Source organism: Lonchura striata, chromosome 6 (assembly GCF_050655825.1).
Source record: "Lonchura striata isolate lonStrDom1 chromosome 6, ASM5065582v1, whole genome shotgun sequence".
NCBI classification, from domain to species: Eukaryota; Metazoa; Chordata; class Aves; order Passeriformes; family Estrildidae; genus Lonchura; species Lonchura striata.
In genome coordinates, this window is record NC_140708.1 from 19,616,809 (window position 1) to 19,636,739 (window position 19,931).

The 19,931-nt window shown below is 38.3% G+C and overlaps 2 long non-coding RNA genes across 14 annotated transcripts in view; one reads left to right on the forward strand and one right to left on the reverse strand.

The window, feature by feature from the left end:
* Positions 1-19,005, forward strand: part of LOC146767043 (uncharacterized) — a 144,925-nt gene extending 125,920 nt beyond the window's left edge. For all 3 annotated transcript variants that reach the window (XR_014956299.1, XR_014956300.1, XR_014956298.1), the window contains one exon: positions 1-19,005. This exon is cut by the window's left edge and continues 46,306 nt beyond it. This is a non-coding gene — a long non-coding RNA (uncharacterized LOC146767043).
* LOC146767044 (uncharacterized) overlaps positions 1-19,931 on the reverse strand; it is a 258,666-nt gene that overhangs the window by 117,125 nt on the left and 121,610 nt on the right. For 9 of the 11 annotated variants that reach the window (XR_014956289.1, XR_014956293.1, XR_014956291.1 and 6 more), the window contains one exon: positions 2,879-2,967. This is a non-coding gene — a long non-coding RNA (uncharacterized LOC146767044). Of the gene's footprint in view, positions 1-2,878; positions 2,968-3,398; positions 3,829-7,029; positions 7,136-19,931 lie in introns of those variants that run through there. The other 2 variants (XR_014956290.1, XR_014956287.1) reach the window with 2 other exon arrangements.

Here is a 19,931-nt window from a genome sequence, read left to right on the forward strand (position 1 = left end):
CCATTTCATCTGTGCACTCCAGCCCCCTTGTATGGACTTGTCCTGGATAGCTCTCCTATCCTGGAGAGAGCTGACAAGTATATTCCCTTGGAGGATCTTGTTCTGCTTCCTCATGCTGAGGCATAGCACACAGTCCTCTGGGGCCCATGGGAAAAGCTGCTTGGTCATGCCTTGAAAGTGCAGGCAAGGCCAACTGCGTGTAGAGCACCACAGATTCTTCCATGAGACACCCTGCTAATCATTTGAGAGGGGGCTGAGATTAACAGGACCCAAGTAAATTATTAAATAAAATCTATTATTCAGATAGTTCACTGCCTTTTTCAGCAGTTTTTCTGGAGATGTATACTTTGGAGAACCCCAATCCATCATCTAAAAGGGAGTTTATTCACATCCTTTGATGCAATACTTTCTAGAAACACCAAGGCTGCTATGTAAACTTTGATCCAAGGTAAAAAAAGTAAAAATCACCCTCTGCACAGTTTTAATATAGTCCTCAAAGTTTGGAAAACAGACTTCCCTGAAGGTGCTGTCCAGAAACTGTTTCTTCCTTGACCTTCTTAACATTTTCCACATTTTAACTCTGAGAAATTTGCTTCCACAAGGCAAAAATCCAAATTTTGAGGAGACAGAAGAAGAAAATGGGAAAATGAGGTACCCTGGTTACCATTGCTCCCTGGGCAATTATCTATCCTGTAAATAATGAGTGTTTACTCACATTTGTGATATGGTTATCTGCCAAACACAAACACTGCTTGCTGCAAATAGCTCGGCTAGAAGAACCAAAGCCAAAAGGAGCTTCTGAATGAATCACCAATCAGACCTGACCATAGGGCACCTGGAGAATATTGACTGCAACGTGACCCATTTCCTATATTTGGTGAGCAATATGTGATTTCTAAATAAATTGGAAAATTACTTTATGACTAAAAAGAAGTCAAAATTGTGCAGGCATGCAGTCTGAGTGCCAACTACTTATCTCTGGTAACATGAACTCAGCTGACTTGGGGATTGCCTGAAGGCCTCCAGGGCACTAGCAAACACGGGATCAAATGACTCCAGCACAGCCTTTTCGGAGAATTGTTTGACATAGAAGGATGCTGTGAGTCAGCCTGGCTTTATGTGCAGTGTTTGTGGGAAGCCAATGCAAAAAAAAAGCTGAGGAGCATTCAAGAATGTAGCTGGCAAGGTGATGACATGTGATTCTAATAAGGAAATTACAGTTTTTCTCAGCCCTGGTTTTGGTAAGGGGTCACTTGCTGCAATGTGTGGAATTTCTTTAGAGTGATGCATTTTGCACCCTGTTCTTGGGAACACAGTGGGCAAAGCTCCCAGGGTATGATTGATTAAAATAGCTACCACATGTTTATCTGTGTATTTATCTGATTGTAGAAACCATGTGCATATACACATGGCAATTCTGACCTTAATTTACAACCGGGCTGCCTGTTTTCTAATGCACTAAGGATATTATGAGGTAAAAATCACAAATGAAAGGAGTAAAGCTCCCTCTGTTTGGGTTGGAAGGGAAAATTAGTTCTGAAGTATTCAGCAAGTCAGATTTGCCCGTGAAGGATGCTTACATTCTAATATTTGTTATAATGCCTACTCATGGAATGTGGAGAGAGTAAGACAACCAAAAATGAGTGCCTAGAGCCAGCACCAGCACCCTCAACAGGGAGCAAATAAAGCTTGCCAACAGGAAATCCAGAGATGCCTCTGTCTTCTGACTTCCCGTCCCTCTTTGCAATTTAGAATATATCTTCCCAGACACTGACCTTGGTAACTTGCATTTAAAACTTACAGCCTTGAATATATGAGGCTTAGAATTACAATCTCACTTTTCAGAAATGAGGAAGGGCTAAGAGCTGTTGTCTTTCCTAACATATCCTAGAAGAGTACGTGCTCTGTTCTAATCCATCAGCCTGGGTTTTAGGTCCTAAACATGGAACTAGACTTCTGAGAGAGCCTGTTGGTGGTAGCCCAGTGAATGTGCTCTTAAGCATTAATCTGTGAGTCTGTGTTGGTTTTGATTAAAGCAACGCCCAGAATGGGTCAGCAATCTCAACACCAAGCAGCATTTTTGGTCATTTGACAACATTAACATCAATGGATTTTATTGTGTCTTCAGCACTTGGTGACAGCCAAATGAGTTTTTGACAATCTAAAGTTTGTCACTTAGACTACTTGGTAGAATGGCCTTATCCTCCTGTCATTTCATCTTCCCCAGCGAGCCTTGGAAGCTAGCATCCTTTCTATGCCTCTTCTATTTCCTCATACGCTTCCCTTTAAATCAGTCTACCACCAGACATGGTTTGGAAGCTCTGATCTCAATTGACATTTTACTAGGTAGACACTTAATGCGTTCCTCAGTCAAAAAAAAAGGGAAGGATACTCCCACAGATTTATTCTGATTGTTTTCCTACTCCATCACACCACTCAATTCCTTAAACCCCATCCTCACTTGTACAATTTATAGCAGTCAGAATATGAGCAACACCTGCATGTTTTGTGGAGAAGTAGCAGCCTCCTCCTACTGCTAATTGACTTTGAGTGAATGGAGCAATGTATTCCTTTCCCAATTATTCAATCAAATTGAAAATTATTGCTAACACAGCATCTAGACAAGCTGCCATTTATCAAACAAACAAAACCCCACAGTGAATGAACTGTTCTCTTCCTTCCTTCCATTTTCTGACACCACTGTTACATATTAGGTGCAGTTAGCAGAATGTGTTACCTAGGATTCATATTTGAAGATTATAAGAATTTCAGACTTAAACCTAAGTCTGTATTTTCCCTGCAGAAGTGTATGGGGACACGGAACAGGATTGAAACCACTCATTCAAAACATGGCAGCCAGATGCATTCTGTGTCTGACCTTTGCATTCAGATCAAAAGCATAGTTTCAGCACTGTCTCTGGCTGGCTCCCTTTCCACAGATCAAGTGATTTTCTTCAAGAAGGTGTTCTGGAAAAAAATAAATTAATATTTTTTAATTACTTTTTAAATTACTTAAAGTGCTACTATCATGTTATGAAAGACACCTAGAGAAAAGGCCTCCAAATGAGGGACATATCCATCAGTCAAGAGACTGATATGACTAGTACCAGTCTTCAGCACAATGCTTTCTGTCAGATTCATAATTTAATGGTTTGTTTTACTTAAAAACACACAACCTTTCCAGCCACCCCATACCAACCAAACAGTGGATTTTTTGGAAAGACCTACTGTGGGATGATGCCTGCATCTTTAATGTATTATTTATATGTAGCATCTAAAAATATGTATTAGAGACACATTTTATGTTACACTGTCATTTGAATGCACAAAAGATGATAAAGTAAGAACCAGTAAAGGAATAAACACAAACTAGGAAATAGAGATAAATGGAGACTCACCAAGCAACTCAATGCAACAGTAAAGCAGTCAACAGTCCTGAAGCCATTGCTTCATGCTAATTTCATCCCGAACATTCAGGACTTTTGTTTCAATATTTTCATGCAGACCTCCTGAGTAAACTGCAGCAATATTCTTCCATTAGCAAGACAAACAAGTCCATATTATGGGAAAATCTATAACTTTCTAACTGCTCCCCAAAATGTCTATTGACAAGGCTGTTGAATTCTGAAGGACTGCTGAAAGTTCCTTGCAAAAGGCTATGGGACTGCCCTTGATGGAAAGGAGGAGAACATATGTTATTTACTTTTCCTAAGAACAAGCTCTCACAGATGAGATTTGAAGGGCAGCAAACTAACAGCCCTGAACAATGCACATTTCAGATTTAGGTGCAGCTTACATGCCAGTGGGGGCTAGGGGCTGAACCAGGCAGCACAGCTGAGGTTCCACACAGAAGCCCTGTATCCACATGGAGAGTGTGAACTGTGAAGCTTTTAAATGGAGGCTCTGCTCCACTAGATTCTATCCATGAGTTGTGTCTGGCTTAAAGGGGAAAAGGGACTTTGGTTGTGCTGTGCAGGCACAAAACCTTCAGGGGATGCCGAGATGTTTTTACAGGCAAGTAGAGAATTTGTTCAACTCTTTACTTGTTCAAGTTGCACCTAAATAATCAACAGGGTCCTACATAGATTGATTTGTGTGAGCTTTTCTTCTTCCCCTAAACAATTCACCTCCTTGGCCATAGACTCTAAATTGGAAAAAAAACATTACAAAAATCATGCTAATAAGGAAAAAGCCTTGGGGTCCATCTGCATTTACATTTCAGATAACCCCAACTCCATAACCTCTAGATACCAAACCAGCTTGGTAGTATTCATTTGTTTCAGTAGTTATGCAAAGCTATTTAGGTGCTGGCATTTATCACAGAGGAAAAGGTTTAAGGCTCTCCTGAATGAAAAAAACCCCCAAATCTTAGTTTCTAAAACAGTATCATGTTCCCAGGCCGCAACAATAACAATTTTTACTGTTGGGTGAATCAGCCTTTCAGATTTATAATTTATTATAACAGCAGCATGAAAAGCCAAACGGTGTATGAAACAGAGTTAAATTTAGATCTGAAACAAAGAGTGCCCTGCAGAACAGAGGGTCAGCTGACATACACATTGTATTTCTATGGAGAGGTAGAGCAATCCTTTGATCAAGAAAGGGAAGCAAGACTCAGAGGAGATGGGCTCCAATCACAGCACACTTCCTATAAAGACATTGGAAAAATTATCTCCCTCTTTATTTTCTCAGTGGTGTCACAGGTTGGCTTTGGGAAGACAGTAAGATCCTGAAATGATGGACATTATTTGAACAGCAAGATACTGCTCTCTCAACAATTGCAGATGAGCCCAACTCCAGATGCTTCTCACGCAAACTCACACACACATTGCTTTATTTCATAAGTGAGATTTTAAAGATGACCATCATAGACTAAGAACATTAATTAGGTGTACTGAAGGCACGGACACTTTTTTCTAAGTCAAAACATGTAGAGTTTGGCCCTGTCTCTGGATGCAGTGAGCAGACCTCTGAGTTCTCATTTCAGCAGTTTGCTCACATATGTGTCAATGTGAGCTGTCAGTTTAGTTAACACTTCATGTGCTTTATGTAATCAGAAACACTTTCGCTGATAGTTTAAAATTCCAAACAAAGCTACAAATTTCATATATAAGGTGATTTTTACAACATTTCATGACTCTATTTCGTTTACAATTTTCTTCTTACAATTTAAATAAGAATCCCTTTACAAAGCATGGCCTGAGCAGAATCTCTCCTAATTCTGTTTTTTTTTTATTTGTGAGAGATGAAGAAATGATTGGTTTACCATCTCAGAACCATGTTTGTGTAGTTTTGTGCATGAGGACAGTGCTAGCTGTGAAAACTGGGCTTAATAATAAAATTTTAGGCAATTAAAATCACTTTTCAACAATTTCTTAGCAAAGGGGTAGAGGGGAAGGGAAGGGTATTCAAATTCAAAATCCCTGCCAGACCACAACATACAATTTGTTTGTCTGTTCTGAAAGACCTTTTTATTAATTAGGACCGTTCCTGATTTGCAAGTGAAATCAGTGCTTGAGAAAGTCATAACCTTCACAGTTAAGTACCTCAGCCTCGAGGCACTCAGAATGCTCCAAAACAGAGGACACCAAGGATGCCCATCAAACTTCCTAAACACTTAGATCAAGTATATTAATAGAGATGATGGACTATGTATCACACTTTTCTTAGTTAGGATGAATGGTTGCAATTTTGTTTTAAAATATATTTTTACTTCTCTGCCAAAAGCAAGGAAAATACAGGAAACTTTCAAAAGAACACAAACTGGTGAGGGGATAGGGTATATTTCAAATTATTTGTTTATTTTTTTAAGAACAAACTACACACATCTCCATCCTGGAACAAAAGCAGATTCATAGAGTGTTTGGGCAATATCCTCTTCCAGAAGTCACTGCAAACATAGATAATGTTCAGTTCTGGGGATGTGGTTATATCCTTACAGTAGTCTTCAACAAACCACTGAAGAAAGTCTTTGTCAAGTCCTTTAGGACTTCTACATAATGTAAAGTAACATTGTTTTTCAACTTTAGATAAGAATGTACTGACACATTCATAACATTTTCAAACCTCAGAAAAAAACGCATTAAGAAAACACTTACCACAAACACACCTTTCTATTACAAGGGTACTGTCTTTGTGACATATGGGTAACATGGGTAAGTCTGACTATTAGTTTGTTATGTAGCAGTAGTTATGTAGTGAGTGCTATATAAAAGGAAAAAATAAAAATTCCTACAGCAACATTGACTCTTTGACTGTGACTTGTCCTGTGTAATTTCAGCCAGACAACAGAAATTCCATCTGAACAAACTTTTGTAGAAGAAGGAGCTTCAACATTCTCCAAATTATGAAAAGGTTACATTTCTCATCCTTAGCAGTGCTTTATAAAGATAGGAACAGAGAAAGGTAAGAGTGCTGCCAGAAGGCAGTGAAAGGGTTAGCTGTTTTGAAATGGTGGTCAGATTCTACCTATTCATCCCCAGCATGAATTACCTCATCAGGCCTGTGATCTAAACACGTGTAGTTGCTAAGCAATACCCAGTCACAAGGTCTCCTGTAATCCATACCATTTGCTATTTTACTAGAGATGTGCCCTGGTCAGTTTGCTAAAATGACACCTATGTTCCCACATTGGGTAGTAAAACTCGTATTAACCAGTAGGGCTGGTGGGTCTTGTAAAATAAATTGTTAGAATGTTTCCTCAATAAAAAAAGAAACAAATCAATAAATAGATACGTTAATCTATTCTGTCTACAACTGTTCTTAATATCTTTTCTTCTCCCTGCCATAAGTCCACTCAGCACTGATGGCCTGCACCTAGGGTCTCTGTTATACATGACAGCTTTTTCATGCTGTAAAGAACATTAATTTTAAAGGAGGAGAAAAAGCTGATCTTCCTTCTTGAAAAAAGGTTTGAAAAGCTGATCAATTTACTAGGAATGAGCAGACCATGCAGAGAGGCTCCTTGCATTTGGATAAATTCTTGGATTTATTCCTGGCATTAAGCAATCACTCCTGATTAACATTTACCTCAGTAGTCAGAAGTCTATGTTCTGGAGCAAAATGAAGTAATCATCCTGAACAGAAATGTTTCAAGTCTGGGGAAAGAACAGAAAAATATGGTTTCCTAAGATATTTAAGGACACCCAGATCACTTCTGCAAGCTTGCAGGCTGAAAGGACATGTGAACTCTGCTCTCCTGCTTAGATGATATCACAGGACTATGCTAAAGCAAAGCAAGCTCATCTTTCAAAGACATGTAGTCCATTCAGTGCAAATGTTAAAAATCATTAATAGAAACCGTACTGAGGCTAAGATTCCTCCCCCCATCTTGATTATCCTTAATTGTCATTGCAATAACAAAATTCAAGTAGGAACTCTGGATATCTGTGCCCTAAGCAGTACTCAGGAGCCAAATGGGTCTTTTAACATGATTTGAATGTCAAAAAGCACCCCAACAATAAGGAGACACATGGCATAAGGATAACCATTGGAAGCTGAAAACATTTCTCTCTTAGGGCCTGGTTCTGCGACTCTCATTGAATCACATGATCAGTCAGAACCTCTATTCACAGAAGAGTCACCCAGTGAGATTAACGCCTGTGCAGGAACCTGAGCTGGCTGAATGTCACTTAAAAAACTGTGACAGACTGTGAAAGCTAACACCTAAGATAAGCTTACTGTCATTTCTACAGGTAGTGTGTCAAGTCCTGCCTTTAAACATCTAGCATGTGCAGTTCAAGTCAATGCAAACTGCAGGTGTTCTCTCTCTTCCTAAAACACTTTTCAAAGAATTAGGCCCAGCCTATATAATATTATAAGACAGGAAGAACTTGTTTAATGCTTTACAGACTTCCTTTTCCTCCTAAAATGAGCAAACTACCATTAGAATACTGTTTTAAATAGTAATTCCCAGCCTCAGACTGCACACCAAAGTGTTTATTTTAATTTGTTTAGGACATAGTGTGACAGGAGCTGTGAATTTGATAAACACCTTCAGAACATGTTATGCAGCCACTCCTCTTAATCTAAAATGTGAAAAACAAGCGTGAGTCAACATAAAATACATGTGATATAGCATAGAGCAGAATAATGGGTCTAACACATATGGTATTGTGAGAAATTATTTTCTGTGACAGCCAAGTGTGACAATGAACAGAAGACAAATGAATTTCCTGCACTTCATCCATATGGTTGTCTGTCCTGCAAAGACTTATACAGAACAATTTGACAAGATCACCTGGAATTACCTAATCTGATTGGCATTATATGTGACATATAAAACATCTGTGTAGAGAAAATAAAATGTACTTATCCATGACTGAGATACTGACCAAAACCAGACCAAACAGTGGGAAACATCCCTCAAAACAATTTTAACAAGTCTTGCAAAGAGGTCTCAAGCAATTTATGGTAACACAGAGACATGGAACTCAGCACACTTTCAGTTCTAATGACAAGCATGCCACAGTTAATTTAAATTTTCCAGTTGTGTGATGTGTAGAGAAAGGACTGGTGTATAATTTTTATAATCTACAAGGGAAATAGGTGAAATAGGAATAATTCAAAGTAATGTCTGCCAAGAAAAAAAAAAAATCCATTGTTGATATATGAGAAAGAAAGGTACTTTCAGCATCGTCATGTTCTCTTTTCCCAACAACAAAGTTTCTACCAATGGATTTTAAAATGCTGCTTTAAATCTGGAAACAAATTGTCCTTTAGAAAACCAAACACTATTGATTTTAATACGCGGTGGTTGCAAACAGCAGAAACTTAGCAAGTATACACATAGCAGAAAATCTGAATTTTGAGAGGAAATACTCAATTAGATTCCACTGACACATTTATTCTTGTTAGTAAAACTTCTCAGACTAACCCAAAACTCATGGATTTCCCAAACTATACAAATTACCTCCTTCTCTTGAAGAATTTGTTGCCTGTATCTTAAAATGGGATATAAGGTTTCTTCAATTTTGGTGACAGAAGAGCACAAATTTTTAAGTTATGCATACAGACAGGAGATTTAGGGGGAGAGAGGACAGAGCAGTGCATGGGGAATGGGCTGGGTGGAAAGCACTGAGAGTGTAGATGGAGGATTGCTGTGGTAATAAGGGTGACATGGTAGTTGATGGGAAGGTGCTGCAATTAGGGTGTGGGTGTGACAGCATCAGGGTGATGAGAGGAAAATTACCAGAGATGCTTGAAATGAACTGGAAGGGAGAAGCCAGTCAGTCAGAACAATGCTCGTTATACAGGTGTCATAGGCACAAGGACTTTGTTTTTCTAGCTGGATACAGCAGGCACAGCATTGAGGCAGCTTAAAAATGCAACTTCCACAGGAGGCGGCACAGCAAGGCAGGGGCCCACATGGTCACATATTGCCCAAACCCATTTCAACTGCAAGGCCAGGAATCTGCTGAGGTAACTACAAACCATGGTTCTGCCCACTGTGAAATCATTATAGCTTGGCACATAGCATGATTGCAGTGATACTCAGACACATCCTCCAGTTGCCTCAAAAATTGGATATGAGTAATTTAATCAGAATATGCTATCATGAAACAGGCAGCTCTCTTCTTGTTAAAAATATCAACATTAATGATGCCCTCTTCTTACCTTAGGCCACATCTTGATGCTTTTCCTCTTGTTGAGCTAGTACCTTCAGCAGGATTGGTAGGTACAACTCAGCTGTCAAGCATGTGTCTTTTAGCAAGGACCTTCTTCAGGTAACAGGCCTCCTTTCATCCGTAAGTATGGTACAGCCCCACAGAAATACAGACCTAATACTTCTAACTGTGGATCAACAACTTCTCATGAGATACTTCTGTTCCAGGGGTTCCTCACTGCAGCAGGCCACAGTGACTTTTTCAAACTCTCATCACCTTACAGCCTAATAGATTTCCAACAGGCAACCCTACCTGACAGAACTCCATGAGGTTTTTTGAACTACTTACCCTCATTCCCAGAAATAACACCAGCTAGTCCTGGCAAGATGCAGCTAAATGAACTTTTAAGAGAGTAAACCAAAAAATGGCTATGCAAAAAATCTGCCTAGGATACAGCACTGCTGCTTCAACACAAGTTTTGTATTCCACCTATAATAAATGGAAGAGACCAGTCTCTGGAGAGGACAATTTACAAGAGGTGTGTCGTAAAGATGCTTTGATTTTCCCCTCTGGAAAAATTTCAGTCTCTCCACTGTCTACAGCCTGGATAGGCCAGGCAACAAAAGCACAACAGAAGACTCTCTTCACAGAGAGAGTTATCAGAACAAACATAATGAGAATTTTTCCAGGCAGGGTAGTCTCACGAGGCAGACAAAAATCTGAACAATAATTATGTTTAACTTTCTCCAATCATTTCCCTGAAAATTTTTAACAGCAAAAGAAAGTAGACAAATGAGTTTGTACATTGAAATAATTCTGTAAATAACATGCAGAGAGAGGACAAAACCTGGATTAAATTATTAGGAACAATGAAAATTCTTTGGGGGTAAATCTGAAAGGAAAATGTATGCTGTGTTCCACTTGGGAGGATCTGTTTCATGTCACGTATGGCATGAGTTTGCCAGGGCACTGCTTTACTTTTGTAACAAAATACTTTGTGAATATCCTGGTCTCCAGAGGCAGATGTGAGGAGGAACTAGGAATCCTTCAGTTCAGAGCTTAACCCATCTGATCAAACCCATACACTTCTCTTCAGCAGGAGAAAAACATTGTTGCTGTGTTGTCTCAGACCTTGTACATCCACCCTAATCTTCTTCCTGTTTCATCTTTCCTTGTATTTTCAGCCTGGACAGATCATTCTGTTGTCCTTGAAGATTCACACACTCTGATGGAACTGTTTTATTTCACCCCTCGCTCAGCAAGCCATGCAACAAAAGCCAGAGAAGAGGAGCGAGCTCTGCGTACTGTCAGTGCTACATACTTCTGACTATTATTTCCGCTTGACGGCTTTGGTTTTATCCAAAGATTATTCAGTTTGGGAATAATAGGAGATTTACATGCTTGCACACAGGTCAAATTACAGTCAGAAAGCACATGTGTTCCAATTTCTTCACCTGCAGATTATTCCTGGTGACTGTTACTTTAAAGCTTCCCTAACTGGCAACAGCAGAAATTGCTGTTTGAATCCTGTTTGCAGATGAACGCTGATGTCCTCCTGGTGTTCCAGCAGGATATTGCTCAGATATCGAATGATAAATTGTTTCAAATAATATCAGATTAGCTCTTCTAAAGAGTAATTCTTCAATTGGCTGAACAGATCACAAATTCAAACTTACTGGAAATTTTTTGCAAGTAGCTATTTTTTAAACCAAGAGTGTTACCATGTTATTTTGAGTTTTATACCATCTCAAGCAAATTAACACCAGCCATAATGCCTTCTCTCTAAACGCAGGAACAAATACCAATGTTTTATAATTATTTGTAGTATTTCTAAAGGTTTTGGTAGTCATTTGGAGATATTAAAAAGGAAATAAATAGAGAGCTATGCTGATTTTTCCTCACTTCAAAAAAAAAGAGAAAAAGTAATATAAAACCAATGTGAATTTCCCCACCTGTCCTGTAACAAAGCAGGGAAAGAAATGACAGTTTTGCAGCTTCTGAGGAGCTACTGTGACTGAAATACAACTGTGAACTCTGGATGTAAATAATGAGAAGACAATGTAGGAAAAAAAGCATTACTGATTGAGTTATTCATTTTTAATGATGATGTATACACAGGCAGGATGAGTAAGTGGACTGGCACCCAATTTAATTTTCAAGTTTGTCTAAGTTTTCTAGAACCACATAGTACAATCCAGACATGAAAATAGGCACAGGATTCTCTTTCACTTTTTGGGTTTTTGTGATTAAGTATCTCCTCAAAAATATTCACAGTCACATGTTCACTCTCAGTGCCCAAAACAAGACTTCCTACCTGGGGTTAAACAGAGTTTAAAATTAAATTAGTAAATAGTCTTTTCCATCTCCTTAACATGTAGCAATAGATGTCTGGGTAGGGGAGAGAAAATGATAATCTCAAAGTGGGACTCCTAAATTCACTTACCAGAAGCACTGGAATATTAGGCACTCCAGCTCCATCAGCTGCTCTCTAGCAGGGTACAGCCCCTCAGCTCATTCAGGTCATTGCCACTTTGTTCTTTCTGAGCAAAGAATTTTGGCCACAGCACAAAGGTAGGCCTAACCTCTGGAACACTTCCCTCAGCTCTTAATCCCATATGAGGCTTCCTAGGGATGGAGGATGCACACCAAGGAACATCTTTGGAATAGGAGTTTCAAGACAGAGGCCTATTCAGTGACTGTAATAGATGAGATGACTATTTTGTTTGCTTGATTTTAACAAAGAAGAGCTCCATCATAAATCTTCACTTCAAATTTGATTGCTTTATAATATATCATACTCTGATGCAACTGGCATCTGCACTTGGCTCTTATTAGGTGATACCATATGGTACAATTAGAAGCAGAGACAGAGTGACATTCAAATAAGTTAAACTTCATTCATCTATGATTAAACTATCCTCATTCCCCTGTATGCATTCAAGATCCTAAATTTAAGTTCTAAAGAAATTCCCACTCAATTGTGCATATATATTTTGCATTTTTGAAACTCTAGATCACTCTGCTGAATGTCTCCTAGAGTTTCTGTAAGTTATTTATTTGCTTTCTTACTCAGATGGTTTCACAGTAGTTTCCAAAACCTCCCATTTGCAAAGCTCTTTGACACATTGCCTGCCTCCCTCTGGGAGACCTGCACAATGGTATTCAGCTTTGTCTTGTGGTACCCACGTTCTAGCTATAGCAGAAAATAAACTGGCAGGTTATCAATAAAGGATTTTTTAATTGGCAAGGCTGTTTTATTTTCTCATGGGGAGATAAGAGAGTCTTAGAATACCTTCTTTCCCAGAAGGTTAGGGGGTTGCACACAACTCACAAATCTTTCTTGATAATCCTCTAGTTGAACCAGAAATTGTATTATGCTTTTGTTCTTTCATGCCTAAAACTGACCAAGCGGGCAATGATTTATTAAGCCAGAGTCTTGAGTCTCCTGCCACACAACCCACTTAGTCACAGTAATGGCTATGAAACAGATCATGCATTCTAAGATAGGCCATAATTTGTGTTCAAGAAACCTGTCTGTTTTAATCACCAAATTTAATTTGCAAAGCCCTATAAAGGTTATGAAGTAAAAAGGAACAAAGCAGCTAAACTTTAGGTTGTAATGTTATGTGTTACATACACAGAGTAGGAGAAAAAAAATTAAATTGGCACAGACCCAAAAGATAAAGATCAAATGGCTTCAAATAATTAAACATAGGATTCTTCCAATCTACAGTTTTGCATCCTGAGTCTTTGTTTACAAATAATCAGAGGTAAAGCAATCATATATATTTCACTTCCTCAGTGAAACACTGAAATTGGAGTCGACTTACAAAAAAGGCGGAGAGGCTTCTCTTCAGGGACTGCATTGGGATTTCACACAAAGTACTATGCATTTTTAAATGCTGATTAAGAACATTTATATTTGAATTTTAATATCGCTGATTTCAACTTATATTCAAGGCTAGATGCATTACAAAGTAATTGAAATTGGTGTTCAAAAACTGGAGCTTTCAGGGAATGCACAAGAAATGAAATAAAAACCTTCACAGTTTTCAAATAAATGTAGTTTTTTCCAGCTAAGTGAAATTACTTGAAATACATCTATTCATTAGAACTCACTTTAATGATATATCTAGAAAAGATTGAGACAACTGTAATGTTACTTTTCATAGGTTAGCAACCCAATTTTTTGCTTTGAAACAATGGATAATAGAAGATATTATCTATTATGACCATTGCAGCAGATTCTACCAGCTACTCATTATAAAGATGAAAAAGGAGACAGAAAGAGGCACTTTTGGAAGTTTCTTCAACATAAAGTATACCTTGACCTCAAATATCACAACAGATTTATGGTTTTCTTTTCCTCTGTGAATGTGCAGTTAGGAGGAAGGAACATTCACAGGGAGGAAACAAATGGAAAGGCAGAGAGAGTGAAGGAACTGGATGGAAGTGGAAGATGCAGGGGACAGGCACAGCTGAGATGCAGATGGGGAGGAGAAAGCACAAGGAGTTCATGGCCAGCAAAGGTTGGTACCTGACAGAAACAGGCTCAGAGGCATAGCCCCAGCCAGAAGGTATCACCCTTGTGGCAAGGGAATACTTTCCAGGCTGACTTGGATCTTTTTGAGTGGGAAGGGTCCACTTACATCCTGCCACTGAAATTGATTAAGTATTATCAAATAATTTCAATAGCCAGCATCAAGACTTTTCATCCACTTAATCTTATATAACATCTGCTTGTTCAAGAGAATAAGAGAATTAGGCTTAAGTCTCAGTCACACATGCATCAGGCCAGGTGGGAATTTCCTAAATTTGCAACTTTGTGGTAACAATATGCACTTAAGAAAAGGCAGATATGGTAAATTTCTGCCTGTGCCCACAAGCTCTTTTCATGATAACCCCAAGCAAACTGCTTCAATTACCTCTATTTCAGTTTATTCTGTAAAGCGATTACAGCAATATTCACTCAGTCTGAATGAATTGGGAAATTGTGCTGGAGTTAACAACACAAATTGTGATCCCTGGACTGCAGCTGTTATTGGTTGAAATTATTATTATGCAGCAGCTTATTTAGACATAGAAAGTTTCTGTAAGAAAACAGAGACTGATGAACCATTTTAGTCACCTTCGAAATATTTTTGAGGGATAGATGCAGATCTATTCTAAAGATGTAGTCTAGCATCTATTCTAGATGCAGATAGGTCTGGAGAAGATGAAAGAAAGGAGGAGTTAGGAGATGAGGCAGCTGTGACCACAGCACTACATCCATCACTGACAGGATTTGTGGGTGACAAAGCCTCACAGGACAATATGCAGGCTTGGACACAGGCACATACACCTGCACCATCTTAACAGCCACACACTTAAAATACTGACATTCCTTTCCTATTTCTCCTCCACTACTCATTCAGCACTCTGAATCAATATATTATTCCAATATATTTTATAGTAGCTACTTTTCAGAAATTGCCCTGCATTCTTCCCAACACATTGTTTCAAAGCAGCACTCTAAAATGCAGAGATTACAGGATAAGATTAAATGTTTTTGACAAGATTTATTCTGAATTTTAGGCCCGGTAATCTTGTTTGTTTTAGTGATTGATGAGAGATCACTATTGAAACCTTCAAGTGGGTCAGCAGTGTGTGCAGCACAAATGAAGTGTTGGAAGTACGAAAAAACAGAGACCAGAAAAATGGTCTTGAGGCTTGCTATTAAAATATACAGCCGTGCACCTGGAGCAAAAAGGCACAAAGCAACCACCTAAGACATTTATTAAAGGATTTCTGTCACAAGAATTACAACAATGAAAATATGTTGTTCTTAAAACATACAAACAAAGAAGGAAGTTATCATTTTTGATGAAATTAATGAATTAAATCTCTAGGGTGTCCACTGTCTAAAGAAGTCTTCACTGGAATAAAATAGCACAGATACTACTAACCATCTTCAGCTGGCCAAGCTGTGAGGGAAAATCCTGTAATAAAATAGCACCAGTGGGGAAAAGTCTCAGATAAAGACAATGCTGTATTATCCTAGGGCTTGATGTTGACTGAAGTCTGACCCGCCTATGCAACAGGCAGGTCTTTTCAGTGGGTGTTTTGGTCAGGAACTGCAAGACAGGGTGCTGTATTTGTACAGATGAGCTTGCAGATATGATGTCAAAAAGACTGTGTAAAAATGGGTGCTCCTCACATGAAGAGCAAAGCCTATAGGCAAAATAAGTACTTTGGCTAGTCATTAGTTTTCACTTAGTTTCCACCTATGTTTTTTACAGAAACCTTATCAAATATTGGGGGAAAAATTCCCATGAGCAGACAACATGAATGTCAGTGAAAAAACAGCTCTTCAATATATTCAGACAATATTTTAAAATAATAAAATATTGCAGAAATTATAATATATTTTGAATTAAACATCTAGGCTAATTTTTTTACCAGGAATTATTCTGCCATTTTTATGAAGGTCACTTTCATTTGGTCATAACAATTTTTGATGCAAAAAAGGGCACAATTTGTGCTATACAAGTTTTTGTCCCTAACAACCTCTTGCATGGCAGGTCAACCAGAGACAAATTGTTCCTTTCAAGCTCTACCCATACCTGACTGCCGAATGCTGGTCTCATAGCATCCTGTGGAAGGAAAATGCTCATTTCCCTAAACAGATAAGGCACCCACACAAGTTAGCGTGGGGCCAGCTGACCACTGAAATAGTTCTATGGAAGTTGATCCTACTGAAAGTGACTATTGATGTGAAAAAATAGACATGCTTTTTGACTGGTTTTTAGGAACCACTCTAGAGATTTCACAGATGTGCAGTTGCAAATCACATTGCCCTTAAAATCTCTTCATTGTTGTGTTAAGCTAGTACCAGAAGACAATTTAAAAGAAAGACGAAAGTCCTGACAGACTGTATAGAGAAATGCAAGAGAACATGTGACAGGAAATTATGTATGAATATTGACTGGGATGAATGGGCATGCTTGAGTGGGGACAACAAATTCAAAGGTGCTTCAGAGGTCCTTAGCAGCAGCAAACACAGGAGTCCAGAGTCTCCAGCTATTGTTTGCTAAGTGACTGTCAAAGCTGGGAGGACTAAATTTATTCACACCTTTGCTTCTGTTTTGATAACACAGGTTTAGAAAGGGATAGGATGTATACGAAAAGAGAACAATACAAACATAACCAGTTAGATATTGTGATGGAGATGGGCTTTCTAGTTCTGCCTTGGAAAAAACTACCTTTTGCTCTGCTATAATGCTCCCAAGATTGCAAAGGCAAAAATAAATTTTCAGCCACTTAGAACTTGTGATTTGAATGATCAAAAAAAAAAAAGAAAGAAAAAAGAAAACAAACAAAAGCAAAACAAAAATCAAACCAACAAAAAAAAAACCACCCAAATCAAACCTGAAAACACCTGATGATATTAGAGGGAATCCAAACCACTGCCACTGCTGATTATGAGCCATAGAGCTTCCTGAGGACAGCTGGCTTGCCTCTGGAGCAAATGCAGTACAGCATTCCCCAGCTAGCACTTGAAATGGGACAAAGCATCATCTCTGTACTCAGCTGTTCACCTATGGCCTAGAGAGTTGGGACATGACTTAGAGTTATTTGCATGTATAAATCACCCAAAAAATATTTATGTCAGGAAAGTTTATAATGAACCTTGGACAAGGTCACACGTACTGTCAGCTACTGATGGACCCTAGGGTATTTTCTTTGCAACCAACACACAAGTTGTCTTTTTAATCCCCACAGTGGCAAGGCAGACTCTCACATACCTGGCTTCCTACTCTGCTGTCCATAATGGGATAGGTTCTCTTCTTTGTGAGCATCCTTTGACTTAGCAGAGGTTAAATATCTGGGAAACCTAAAATCTTCCACCAAAGGGTTTGAAAGACATATAGGTTTAAGTTTACATATGGCTTTTCATGGTTTGCAGCCTAAGTATGCAATTTTTTACTTTATCTCTACTAAACCCTGGCCAGACCCTACCTCGGGCTTCAATGCCACAGGAACTGCATAACTGTAATATAAGTAGGTCTTCTCAGCTGGTGTACACTTGGTAAACTTGGGCACACTTCAGAGACAGTGTGAGTAGCACATTTTCCTCTCAAGTTCATCTATCCAAGTGCTCAAAGCATGCAATGAACCTAGCTAAAATTATCCCTGGATGACTCCTGCTGTCTTCTCCTCTCAAGACAGATGCTGGAATTAATTCTGAAACTTTTCAAATTCAAAGTTCTTTAGTATTAGCAACCTTCAAAAGATCTCAACAATAACTCTTACTCTAAATCAAGCTTTGATGTGCCATAGATTGCTACATTTGAATTAAACATTGCCCAGTAATACTGTGCTTTTGTTTAGGTGAACCATTATGTGCAGATTCATCCCTGCTTCAGTGCAGACTCAGTCATGTACAGACAGCTAACCCTGAATTGGTCTCTGCAAGCATAATTATCTAGTCTGATTAGGATACACATTTTATACTACCACTTTTGAAGCTCTGAAAAAGCAAGCTAAAGATTTTGAAGATAAAGGTAATTGAGTAAGAGAAGAATGATCACCACACCTTTCAACACACTCTATAAAAGAGACATCATCCTAATGCACAAAAGGAGTTTAATTTTACAGTTATTAGACATAACTAAAATTTCAACCAAATGCTTTTAATTTAAGTGTGACCATGCAAGTAGCTTTTATCATGAAGGGAATACCCTACAAAAATCTGTGAAAAGATCTGGATGCTCCACACCCAGAACTACAAATAAACATATATATATATAATGCTACTGCACTGTTTACCATTACCAGTGCTATTTGGTACCCTGCTACTAGCTGCATGTCTTTCAGGCCTCTCATCCTAATAATGTAATGTGGTTCCTAAAATTTACCCAGTGATGTAAGTGATGTTGAAGGATCTGAGTAAACCTTACAAGAATGAAGTGTAATTTGGAGTGAGATGAAGCAGTGTTGGAGAGAGACTCTACTGCAAAGATTAAAGTGGGATTTCTATGGGATAAAACACATCAAGAGTGTAAGAGGGACAGTTCTGCAAAATGACTTTATAATTCTCAATTTATATAATGTGCCATGAGGCTTAAGTTTATTAACTTAAACTGAGTTTAAACATAAACTTAATTAACTGAGTGCAAAGACTTCAGGATGCTTTAAAACTATAGATTATTAAGGGGAAAATGGAGCACAGCTAGCATGTGTCTGGTATGAATTCCTAGAGATGTTCAAGATGATCCACTTTGCAAAAGGCAGACTTCCTAACAGGTATAAATGAAGCCTGTGTTGCTAGCAGCACAATAACTCCAGGAATTACAAATCAGCAACCTAAGGAAAAATATCAATTTATGGTCTTTTTAAGTGCAACAATACTAGAATATAATATATATATATATATATAGTAACAGAAAATATAGAAGTATAAATGTATAAACATATAATAAACTAGATTAACACCTATATAAAACAGAGCAATAATAGAACTTACATGCATTAGTTTCTTCTAGTATGTCTACTGCAGGAGTTATATCCAAGCTGAAAGAAACTATATACAAACTGAAAAATACTATCTAATCATAGTAAAGTAAATGTCAGATATCTGTTGCCCAGTACAATTATTTCCACGTTAACTGTTTTAAAATTTTATTTGGACCCAATACAGTTTAATGGTTGAGTGTGGGATGCAATCCCTAAGAAGAAATCTTACAAAATTCAATCCAAGATAGTAATATTCAGGAAAAGCAGGTACCAAAATCCTCCCAATTCCACTTCAGCCTAAAAGGTACTTAGTTTTACAATATTTGTAGGTACAGTTGTACTGTTCAAACTCCATGATGAGAATGGAGCAACACACATAGAAAAAAGCTGCTGCTTCTATTTTTTGAGTCTGTTTAGGTTTTTAATTCAAAATCAATGTAAAATAGAAATAAGACTGGGAAATAAAAGGGGGACTTGTAAATGAGACATTTACTACCTGAAATCTCCATTCCTCTCACAATTTCCAACACCAGAGGGGAATGCAAGGCCTGAAGCAGAGAGATGCTGAGTGGACTTCTGCAAATACTAGAAGGAGTGAAGTATGCTCACTCTTCAGTAGGAGGAGTTAAAAACTCGATGGGATCTAACTCCCACCATGCATGTGGCATTCCTGAGCTGTGGCTGCACATGTGTCCTGAAGAGAGTGTTCTCATCCCAGCAGTAACAAATGTCAGATGCGAGGATGGATTTCACAGCTTCAAAATAAAGCATGCTGTGTTGCCCTCCAGAATGTTAGCCACAACTTTGGTTTTTATTTACACGACTGCACAA